We start from the raw sequence: 8,206 nt of genomic DNA on the forward strand, positions 1-8,206 counted from the left end.
GCCCTTTCCAATAAGATCATTGGCTGCGTGTGCGCGTGGTAATAGGACCTACGACCTTCGGAACGCGCAGCCTGTGATCGTCCCGGTCAGCTGATTGGCACGCTGACGTTGGCGAGCGTCCAACTCTGGCGGTTTTCAGAGACGTGGTGCCTGCCGCGCAGTGGGCACACTCGGCGACGACTGAGCCTCCTGACCGGGTGACGGTATTTGATGAACTCCTTGCCACGATTGTATTTAGATAACATTGTACGCACACTCGCACACACACACACACACACACACACACACACACATATATATATATATATATATATATATATATATATAAGGTTAGTAGAGACAGAGAGAAACGAGAGAGAGAGAGAGAGAGAAAAAAAAAATTTATTTCTCCAGCAGAGGCTGATGTGTGGGCGTCGCCCCGTGGAAGGCGTCCCTAGTCCGGGATGCCTTGACTTCGGCTGGCCGTCCGTGCTCGGGTCACCAACTTAAGCTGGATATCGGGGTCCGGGCTGGCCAGGGAAGCCCTCCACTGCTCGAAGGTTGGCTTGGAAAGGGGGGGCAAGTCTGGAGTTCGTTGGCACTCCCATATGATGTGGTAGAGGGTGCCAGGCTGGGGACAGTAAGCGCAGAGGGAAGGTTGTTGGGTGGGGAAGATGAGGTGGAGGCGGGTGGGATGTGGATAGGTATTCGTTTGGAGCCGCCGCCAAGTTGTAGCAAGACTTTTCTCGTTTGTCTCTGTCTCTACTAACCTTATTTTTTTCGCGCTCTATGTGAGTTTTTATCTTTTCAGACTATATATATATAAAGAGAGAGAGAGAGAGCGAAAGCGAGAAAGAGATGTTGCACGCATGGGAATTACATGCACGTGTATTTGTACTCCCTTGTAGAGCGCATACGCACCGACGAGAAATGCCATACGAGTGATATGCATGAATGTGTAGAGCTATAAGCATCTGGCCATGACATTAGCTGATCCTTAACTGATTTAATCTGTTTCAGGGAAATGGGTTTGAACTTCATGTTACACAATAAAAAGACCCATGGCCGTGTGGTTTTGATTCCTGCATCAGGAAAAGAAGGACCTGGCTTCAATATGCACAACTTCCTAACTGGCAGAAGCATTTGATATTTTCAGGACTGTGCTCGACTGCGCACTTGCCGTCATGAGCCATGAAAGACATGAACCATGGTAGATGAGTCGGTGGTGTAATTATAGGCCATGATGGCACAAGCGAACCCCGGGGCTATGCCACCCGCACGTCTTCGCCTTCATTCGGGAGCCCACGGCGGAGGGCGCCACAGCCCACTTCTTCTTTGTATTGTAACAATATTTATTCGCAAAGCACAATAACAACAAAAATTGGCCCAGCTTGCACTAGTGGTGCAAGGCGAGAGAAACCTAGCTGCTTCCGGTTGTGCTAAGTTGCTAGCTTTGCTAGGATTTCGTAAGTTTTTTTAGGTTTTGCGATGTTCTTGCTAGGCTAGGCTAAGCGTTGAGGGGTGAGGCCAAGTTTAGCCGGATTTTACAAGGCCGTTGCGGTCAATTCTTCACACTGACAGCGAATTCCAGAAGAAAAGAAGCTAGGCCAACCCACAGCTTCACTGTTTCTCCAGCCTTTCACCTCTAGCGCAAGCTGCGCCATTTTAGATGCAACGCATCTCATGCTCGCCCCTCTGTCCTTCCTGCGTCTGTCCGGCGTTGTCCGCACAGCTGCACCTTTCCTCCTCTCCTCTCTCCGATAGCGAACACTCTCTCCCAAACAGCTGCGGGTTGGCGCAGCGCGCTCTCACTCCGTTGCTAGGCACCCGTGGGCGGCGCTGCGCATGTGCAGTACTCGCTCTCTATCCGCGCTCTCCTCTCCTTCGGGCGCTGTGAATATAAAGCGGCATGCCGCGCTCAGACGGTCTCAGTCGATGGTCGACCGTGTTACGCTTGCACTCTCTCGCAGTGCTCGACGATTGCTTGATGCAATCGTCGAGCCCCTAACTGTGCACTTTACGAACCACAAGGCACTCATTCTCGTCTGCAATAAAGACCGTACCTGAGCATACGTGTACTGCATGTGCATTGCATGGTGAAAATGGAAAATTACGCCCACCTCCCCTTCGCGTGAGAATCCCTGCTATAAGCGTAATCAATACGATGGAAAACGCCAATGGAACCCCTCATGAGATGCATTGCATCACACCAGGGTTCCCGCGAAGGGAGGTGGGCGTAATTTTTTGTTGGAGTTTTGAGGGCTCAAGAAAGACTATCACCTTTGAAATGGAATAGTAAGGGGTGCGCATACGCGTACGACCCTTGTGCTCACACTCGAGTAGGCGGGGAAGCCGGCTTCACTGTTATAATACCCTATTTGCGGTGGTGCACCCTTTACAGGGAGCGCAGTTTTTTTTCTTTGGATTTAGTAGGGGCGAAGCCCCTTAGGGGTTCGGGCTGTCGTCGTCTCCTGTCGTGGTCGTTTCATGTAGTCAAGGTACTAAGACACCGGGACACTCATTTTCCAACACCTCGCGCTAGTACGTAACGCGTACTAAAAGAAAAGTGTATAATGGAGAAAGCCGGTTCAAAATAAACTAACATGATCTAAAGATTTCTGAAATGCTCCCTGTCCGCTTCAGCAATCGTCAAGCACAAGCAGAATCTGTTTGTAGACGAATTATAAGTTGTGTTACACTCAAATACCCACCGGCTGTGGACGCTAGGCCTGATCGGGTCGGGTGGTCGGTCGAAGCAAGAAAAGGCATACTTACTTGGTGCCGGGGCCTTGTTCATCACCGAGGACGAGCCCCCAGGGTGAGGCGCGGGCATTGCACTGCGCTTGCGTTAACCCCTGCCCCTACCCCAAACTGGGGCAGATGGGGCATGCAAATTGCTTAAATCTGGTTCAACTCAAGAGACGGCGCCACCGCCTCAGCAAGCGAACGATTGCTCCTCCCAGCGGCAGTCAGCGCGCGCCGTGTGGCATGAGAGAGACTTACAATCTTTGAGTACACTTATACACTCCATGCTTCACCCCTTCCAAGGTTTCAGGTTAGTGAAGATGGCCCCGGAGTTTTTTTTTTTTTTTTTCTGACGCCACTGGACCACGCCCATGTTTAAACAGCTCCGCTGGTAAAACAGCAATATCTCGGTACATGTACTTTGATAAGGCGTGACAGCATGCAATTCCAGCCTGTCATCGGTCACGCTATGGTGCTAAGAATATGCAAGAATTTTAATTGCTCAAATAGTAATGATAATTTGCAGAAACCGTTCTGTATTCGCTGAGGAGCGAAATTAACCGAGATAAAAAAAAAAACACTTGTTTTCAAAAGCTTGTTACGAAGACCTTGCTTAGTGCTACCAAGTACTGTGAAATTGGTGTGGCGTTACGCTAACGTGCCTGGTATTTCTCATAACTTTCTTTTAGGCAATGGTCGTACCCAGCATCATTTACTACCGCCATCCGCTTTTCATTGTTTTTATTTTCCATGCTCCCACGCAATATGTCTGCTTTTGAAGACATACGAAGTACGTCGGCAAAGTTTACAAAGGGGATAAAATGGCTCTGACATTCTTGTTCGCGACCGAAGAAGCCAGTGTTGATTTCTGGGGGTCGACTGCTCGACATGAAGGCGTAAAACCAGTGCGTTTTCCCCGGTTTCATTTTTTTTACCAAAGTGCATTATGCAGTGACATTATTATGCGAAGTTCGTGCGGGCGGTTTTCAATGTGCTTCTAAACCTAAACAAGGCTATAAAGAGCGCGAAATAAAGGAAAGCAGATTTCACATGATTTATCTCTCTTCTTATACGTTAGCACTTTTAGTGAGGACCTCAGCACCCACAAAGAGGGATTTACTCGCCAAAACTGCCTCATACATCTCAGGGTCTCCCAACTGCTTTGGCAAAGCTTCCCAAGGTTTAAACGAAGGTTTTGTGAATTTGACGCTCAGAAATGAGGCCAGCTAGGAATTATTGAATTCCTGACATGCACAGAAATTTGGAACACACAGGAGTTTTCGTTTACCGCCTGTATAAGAGAGAAAAAAAAATAGTCGCCACGGCCCGGCCACAACTTCTGACCCCATGCTCAGCAGTGCAACTGCTCAACCCGCGTAACCACAACGAGGCATTTTCGGGTTTTAACAGACTAGCAGAGGTTTCATCGTATGTTGTAATTCAAAAGCGAACAGCACCGCAAATAGCAAAAGGAGACAGCAGTAGGATGAAAGGCACGAACGCTCACTTCAAATATTGATACTGATTGATATCGGGACAAATAAGTGCGAAATAACAATGACGTAGGTGTTACCAGACATGCGCGTGACGGTTGGCTTGGAGTGCATTTGGATAAGTGTTAGGGCGTCAATCGCTCTTTTATCGGCAAAAGTAAAGGTTGGCGAGCGGGGATGTAATAGAGGTTCGAACAATAGGACGTTGCGGAACAGACTGCGGCACTATCTGAAAGCACATAAAGAACGAGCCTTTCGGGGTATGTAACCACGCCTTCATGGTAACGCCCATGTGGTTATTGTTTCGCGCGTATGTGTGAGTCCTTATTTCAATAAAATATTACTTGAAATTATACTTCCCCTTGTTTCTGTTTTTTTTTTATTCTGATTTGGGCTTCTGTTGCGCTATTAGCTTTCCTTTCTCTCGGGGAATGGCTCTGATGCCGCTTTACAATAACGAAAAAAAAACTGCCGCTCAATTCTGCTTGTGGGTAGCTAAAAATTAACAACCAGCTTTCAATTTTATAGCTGAAGTTGACAAGTATTGAATCACTGTCGCCAAAAAATGAACCACAAAGGCGAAAATATGAGCGCGAACGCACAATGTTTATAATTCTAGATCAAGATGGTCAATTAGTGACATAATTAGTGTAACTTTATAAAAAAAATTCAGCAGCATTCTATCAAATACCCATGGCATGTCTTTACTATTTCAGAAAAAAAACTTTTGAAATTCGCCTGACCAGGTTAACTTTATGCGCCCGAGTCAAACTTCACGTCGTTTAATCACCCTGTATTCATTTGTCTCCATCGAAGATGGCAAACAGTTCTTGGTTTTAGATCAGCTATATTCCTTTAGTCTTTTCGGTTCTTTTATATACCACACGGATCACTAAAAAAAAAGCTTAAATTTATCACGAAATGACCACGTACTGCTCTTGTCGAGAAGAGGTCGAGTATTTGCTGAGGCTGCCCTTTGACCCGACGATGCGCCTCGTCGTATACCGGCCGCTCCAATGATACCCGGCAATCTGTCGGCCGCTGGGACAGCATATCGCCGGGGGACAAACACTGATGCTTTCTTGCACACCCACGCACTGGCTGCATTTTCTCTCCAATCTTGGAGTGTTCTCTCGGATTGATGGGGTCGGCCGACCGGGAGCGACAAAGGGGCAGAAGGCAAACGCGTGGAAGGGAACGTAGTGTAGGTCACTAATGCCCTCTGCTCGGGCTCAGCGCGACCGCGGCGAGCGCGTCTAAATTGCTCGCTCCGGGCAAGAAGACTGCGGCGAGAACAAACTTGGTCGTCCTCGACCGGAAAGGAATAAGAAAAGAGACAGAAAAAATAACGATTGGAAAAAGCGCTGCTGCGGGCGATCTGGGGTCGTTACGACTTCCCTGAATAACCGCCAGGAGACCCCTCCCCAGGCCGATTAAGGGGATTATTGTAAGAATACCCTCTGAATTGTTTGGCGTCCACGTGTACAGTGTAATAACTAGAGACCGGAACTTTAGGCACGAAAAATCCAGGTTTTAGGCGCCTATAATTAGGCACTGAAAATAGCCATTTAGGCATATATAGGCACTTAATACTCTCGTTTAGGCATATGTAGGCTCAATTCGTGTTTACTTCAGAAGAATATTTTAGCACAGTTTTTGTTTACTTGCAGTGATACCGCGGAAAAATCATGTGCTATGGTAAAGCAATTTTATTTTTTTCGGGAAAATAGGTCGCACAAGAGTTGCCATTTTGAAATTTGCGTGAAATTCAGTGGGACTCACCACCAAAAGAAAGGACTGGAGGCCATGAAAAACGACACCAATGTCAATGATTTGCTGCTTGAAGTTGTACCCTCTTTCAGTCGATAATTGCGTGCGAAAAAAAAAATAACGCTCAACGTCCACGGAAGTTGGGGGAGCGCTCTTGTACTTCTGAATGATCTGATTCAATCTGGACTATGACAAAGTTTGCTGATGAGAACATTCGACCGATATTTTACCGCACGGATTCCAGAAACTTTATGATGGTGGCGGATCTGTCCTCGACCTCCCAAATGAGCTCAGCAGACAGAGTGGCGCCAAAGCCCTCAGCTGCTGAAATGCCTTCTGCTAAGAATGCGAAATAAGCACACGAGTGTGCCCTGTCACGTTGAAGTGTAGCGTGCTGCAAATACTTTGGGCGGCGACGCTTTTGGCGATTGCAAAGCTGTTTATAGAACCGGAGTGTTTTGTGTTAGTTTTGAGCACTCAGCCGAGTTACTGAAAGTGGAACTACGGGCGGTCGTAGAAGAGGCAAAATCGGTAACTGCCGCTTGAAGACATAACTGCGCTTGAAGAAAGATCTTGACTGCAACTGATTATTCATTTACGGAGCAGAACAACCTTCCCAGCTCTTCACAACACCGATGAATCCCATGAATAGTACAGTGAAGGGCAATAATTTTCTAAAAATTGCTGAGCCATTCTGTCCTGTAGATGCATATCATTAGCGAAGCTACGGGAATAACGTCATTCAGTGACTGCACTATATGCCGATTATCAACTGTAGACAGCCCGCAAGATTCTTTGGAACTAATGCTTTTAACGCTAGGTTTCCAAATGCACCTAAGGATTACCCGCCACGGAAGATGACGGGTGTCACTACTAGACTACTCGTAAATTGCTGAGATCCCCATTCCGAAGCTCCGTTTCTCGTTTATTCTTTGTGCTACACGCACTGCATCTTGCCAGCCGGTCACTACTAGACTACTTGTAAATTGTTGATATCCCCATTCCGATGCTCCGTTTCTCGTTTATTCTTTGTGCTACACGCACTGCATCTTGCCAGCCGGTGATGTACCAGCTGTCGGCGGCTGACAGTGCACGTGTTCGTGGCGTTCCCTTAAAACTTTGGTGCCTGTGGTTTGCACGTGGTTTCCCTCAGGAAGCGTCTTTCACCTTGACCGGTGTGTACGCGGCTGTGTCGCGTTCGTTTTTTTTTACTGCTGTTTTTTTTTCATTGCGTTAGCAATAGATAAGGCAACCGGCAGAAGTTTTCGCTGTTGGTCTGCGGGCACAGTGCGTCAGAAACACATAGAACAAAAGATTTCGTGCGGAAAAGGGTGACGTCGGTGAACTTGGCTGCGGTGTAGACTCTGCTACGTCCAATTAGCTAAAGGGAGAATCTCGCTGGTCCGTGGGAGAAAAGCCTCGATTTCCTCCCTTTTTCTACCTTTTTTTTTCTTAGAGTGCAGTTATGCACGCTATAAAACGCGGTGCCTGCGCCGCTCCATCGTTCCAGCACCGTTCCTCCGCTGTCCAACGCTGCAACGTGAACTCCCTATGCGTCGCATCTACACAGGGGTTCCCGCGAGGGGAGGTGGGGTTTTTTCGTGCAAACGGCGTCAAACAAACACCCCGTTGCGGGCTTCTGGAGTGAGAACAGCTCCTACAGGACACCGATTCAAACTATCCAAAAAAGGCAGGTATAGCACCAAAAAGGCATTAGAGGCGCCAAAAAGTCCATATAGTAAAAATAGGCACTAAAAAGCCGATATAGCCAGTTTAGGCACTATAGGCACAATAAACTATTGGGATGCTTTTATCATTACTGCGGCCGCTGTTTACTCAAGGACGGCAAGCTTTAAAACTTTGTCTGGTTCTTCCTGGCTAGGTTCTTAAGTCCCCCCCCTATACATGGAGGCCTCTGTTTTGCCTCGGCTAGCATAATGCGCAATGAAGGTGCGTAAAGACTGGACACGACTGCGGCATAATGCGAACCTGCACAGTTACCCACACGCAGATTTTACGGCGCGTTGTTAACAGCAGTTCTGGAATTGCCCGGGCACTAGGTATTGCTTTTTTATTTTACGGTCATCGCTGTACTTTCTGGTGAGGCAAAGGGGTGATTTTCGCGCCCGGACACGATATTTGCACCGTCTTTGCTCGACCAGTTTTATGCTGCTCTCCCATCTGCAACCGTCGCCTAAGGAACCAGCACATTTTGCGGG

The 8,206-nt window shown here is 47.7% G+C and overlaps 1 non-coding gene across 1 annotated transcript; it reads left to right on the forward strand.

The window, feature by feature from the left end:
• Positions 1–2,746: 2,746 nt before the first annotated feature.
• On the forward strand, positions 2,747–2,911 carry LOC144156386 (U1 spliceosomal RNA). The gene has a single exon (XR_013319770.1). It is a non-coding gene; the product is annotated as a U1 spliceosomal RNA (small nuclear RNA).
• The last annotated feature ends 5,295 nt before the right edge of the window (positions 2,912–8,206 follow it).

This window comes from Haemaphysalis longicornis, unplaced genomic scaffold, assembly GCF_048455015.1.
Source record: "Haemaphysalis longicornis isolate Haplotype H1 unplaced genomic scaffold, Haemaphysalis longicornis Haplotype H1 scaffold_1, whole genome shotgun sequence".
Lineage (NCBI taxonomy): Eukaryota > Metazoa > Arthropoda > Arachnida > Ixodida > Ixodidae > Haemaphysalis > Haemaphysalis longicornis.